This window comes from Zalophus californianus, chromosome 6, assembly GCF_009762305.2.
Source record: "Zalophus californianus isolate mZalCal1 chromosome 6, mZalCal1.pri.v2, whole genome shotgun sequence".
Lineage (NCBI taxonomy): Eukaryota > Metazoa > Chordata > Mammalia > Carnivora > Otariidae > Zalophus > Zalophus californianus.
In genome coordinates this window covers 51,692,819-51,696,361 of record NC_045600.1, presented here as the reverse complement: position 1 = coordinate 51,696,361, position 3,543 = coordinate 51,692,819, and the positions used below count along the sequence as shown (strand labels likewise).

The window sequence follows — 3,543 nt, the reverse complement described above, 5'->3', positions numbered from 1 at the left end:
CTGTGTACTTGAGAACAATAAAATTGAACAGAGGAAATGATAATATCCAATACTGAAGAAGGTATTCATAAGCTGAAAAAAGATCTGACCATCAAGATTGAAAAGCTTACCTTGCTCTAGGCAAAAATCAATGAAAAGAGAGCCATGAATTAGATATGTCTGACAAATATTTGGATTATAAGGGTAGAGAATAAAATCCATTGGTTTTAGAGTATGTAAAAAAAAAGGAACATTACTGAGGAAAGAAGTTAGATTGGTCTCACACATCCTCTCTTTATTTTTATTTTTTATTTTTATTTTAGTTTGGATACCATTAGCTTATAAAAAAAAGAGACATGAAAATTATTTACATGAAAGATTTCACAACTTCACTGGAATGGGAAGATTCACTTCATGTCATTTCAATAATGATTTATTTCAGTCTACCTACTTTCTGAGAATGTCACCCTCTCTAAATAAGAAATAATCCATGTCATCTAGAACTACTTTGGTGCCTCCATATTCTGAGAGAACTTTATCTCCAACTTTCACACTAAGTGGTTGAATCTCTACACCCTTTCCTTTAGGGCCTGATCCACCAGCTTTTACTGTTGCTTGCAATATTTTCCTTGAGATTTTTCTGGAAGCACAATGCTTCCTTTGGTTACAGCTTCAGCTGCACTCCTTTTAACTAAAACTCTGTCAAAGGAAGAAACTCTCTAAATGCCTGTCCTGCCATGACTTTGGCTAACGCAATTCCTACACTGCTCTGGAGCTGCCATGGCTGCAAGGATACCCGTAGTCTGGCCCTTGGGCCAGTTGAACATGGGAAAATTTCACACATCCTCTCTTTAAAGCTTATGACCAGAATATAATGGAACACATATATAATTTTGTCCTAAAATTATTTTACCTAGAAAACTTGTCTTTCATGTGAATGCAACAGACATTCTCAGAAATGCAAGAACACGTAAAATATACTACCTGTTTAAAAAATTACTTGAAGATGTATTCAGATTGAATGAGAGCTTGATCTTAAAGTGAAAGAATGGGAACTTTGCTGTTGGTTTCTTCTAATTCCTTAACCACACGGAGGGAACTTGAAAGATGAAATTTTTAATGTTTTGATATTTTGAAAAAATATGATATGTGATATTTTGGGAAAAAAAAATTGGCTACATAATATTTTGATGAATCTCCTAAACTAGAAACAGGACATCTTCCTTCTACAACAGTATATATAAGCAATACAAATGCAAAAATAACATAAAGATGAGCAAGGAGTAAATGAAGATGAAGCTAGAGTAAGTGATAATCTGGTCCATCATGGCCTTATATGCAGATGCAATTGATTGCATATTTATGCAATCAATTTGAACAAAAGAGACCTGAGTAAGGTAGAAGGGCCCACAGGTGACCATTAGGTGACCCATCTGAAAATATCCATAAGCCTTAACTGACCAATGGGTTACTTACACCCAGACAGAGGTACCAAAAAAAGGAAAATTCTATAGTTCTCATACCTCCTCACCTTCCCCCTTAACTACAGCTACCCCAGCCCGCAGTACCTGCTGGCAGTCGTTCTCTTACTGTCCTGCTCACTGCTCCCTTGTGGTGTATTCAAAAACTTCTATCTCCTTTTTTTCTATCTTAATTGAATTCTTTCACTGCCTGCACTGCTGGCTTCCACCTAATCGGATGGCCCTACATTTAGTGGCCCCCCCATCTGATTGGGAGACCTCCACATTATAAGATAGTGTAGCAAATTTGGTGTACAGAGTAAAAGAAAAAAAATTAAAGAAGAAATATAAAGAAACATAAGACACAAAGATCATAAAATAGAGAAAAGATTGAAGATAAAAATTATCAAGTAAATGAATTTTAAACTCTTTTTTAAAAGTTAAATAATACGTAAGTTGAAATAACAAGATTTAATCTCATAGTAACTTTGAGAAATCCATATAAAACAAATGGTACACAAAGATTAAACATTAAAAATTGATAAAAACATATTAAATAAATACAAAAGCAAAACCAAATAGGAATTAAGTAAGACTGACTATAATACAAGAAAACAAAATTAAATATGATAAGACTCCATTTACATTGTCATAGATTCACAAAAAGTTAGAATAATCATTAACCCTTTGTCCTGAATAATCAAGCAACAACATATTAAGCAAAATATCATAATATTAATACACAGAAATAATAATTGTGGGAGAATTTACCTCTTTATTTTTTAAATTTAAAGTAGATAAAATAAATGAAGATATAGAGTTTATACAACGTAATTACTAAGGTTGAATCAGTAGATTAATAACAAAATTCACAAGCAGCTATCAGAGACTAGACTTTTTTATGTTTACCATTAACAAACTTATTGTATGCCAGGATATTTATGGGACAGGAAGAAATGAGGCAGATGATGTTAGATAGGTAAGCAAGAATCTGGTCATTTATTGCCTGATATATCGGGATAAATAATTTGAATTTAATTTTAATTACAATGGAAGACATAAAAGGGTTTCAGAGTGTTTTAAAACAATCTTTTTTTTTTTTTTTTTTTTTTTAGTTACTGCATGGTAATGAATTAAAGAGAACAGCAGTAGTCTGAGAGATAGAATGACTTGGTCTTACATATTAGCAGTGGCACTTAAGTGTAGAGGCCACTTTTATGTAAACTAAATTGAGAAGTGGTCTAATTCATAAACTATTTGGTGGTAGCAATAACAGAATTGGGTGTGTAATATAAAGAAACGAGAAAAGTAAAGACGTCTTACAAGACTTTGGTTATAGTAACTCAATGAGAATGAATTTCTTAGGACGAACAGGTTTTACTAAAGGGGAAATAAAGCATGGGAAATAAAGGATCAGGTTTAGATATAATAAATTCAAGGTGTATCTAGACTTCCAAAAGCAGGTTAAGTAGTCAATTAAATATGGAAGTGGAGTTCAGGGGAAAGTTTTCGGTTAGAGAATCCATTCTGGGAATCATCAGCATATACTTACAACCACAAGAATGGGTGAGCTTAGCAAGAAAGAAAGTCTAGCAAGAGGTGGAAAGTAAATGTAAAGACAAGCCTTGGAGCACTCCAACATTAAATTTGAGAAGAGGATGAGGCATCTAGCAAAGAATTTAAGAATCATTAGAAAGGCAAGAAAAAATTGGATCAATTTTTTTTTTTTGTCACTCAAGCTAAAAATATATGTATTTGGAGAAGGGTCACGTATGTAAGTGTTGTTGAGAGGTAAAGTAAGAGGAAGACTGAGAACTGACCATTGGATTTGGCAAGTATATGTCATCGATAATCTTGATGTAAACACGCTTGCTGGATTTATGGGAATGGAAGTTTAATTGGGACAGAATAAGAATAATAGAGAGGAGAGACGTTGAGTATACATAACTCTTTTGAGAATGCTAAGTAATAGAAGTTTAAGTGGCTGTGGAGTCAGGAGCAACATTTTCTTCGATTGAAAGTTCTGATAACATGTTTGCAAGCTTATGGAAATGGTCCAGAGAGGAATGATCTGATGAAACAGAGGAGACTGGAGCTCTTTTCC

The 3,543-nt window shown here is 33.4% G+C and overlaps 1 pseudogene; it reads right to left on the bottom strand.

The window, feature by feature from the left end:
* Positions 1–417: 417 nt before the first annotated feature.
* LOC113910541 lies at positions 418–718 on the bottom strand (annotated as a pseudogene).
* Positions 719–3,543: the final 2,825 nt, after the last annotated feature.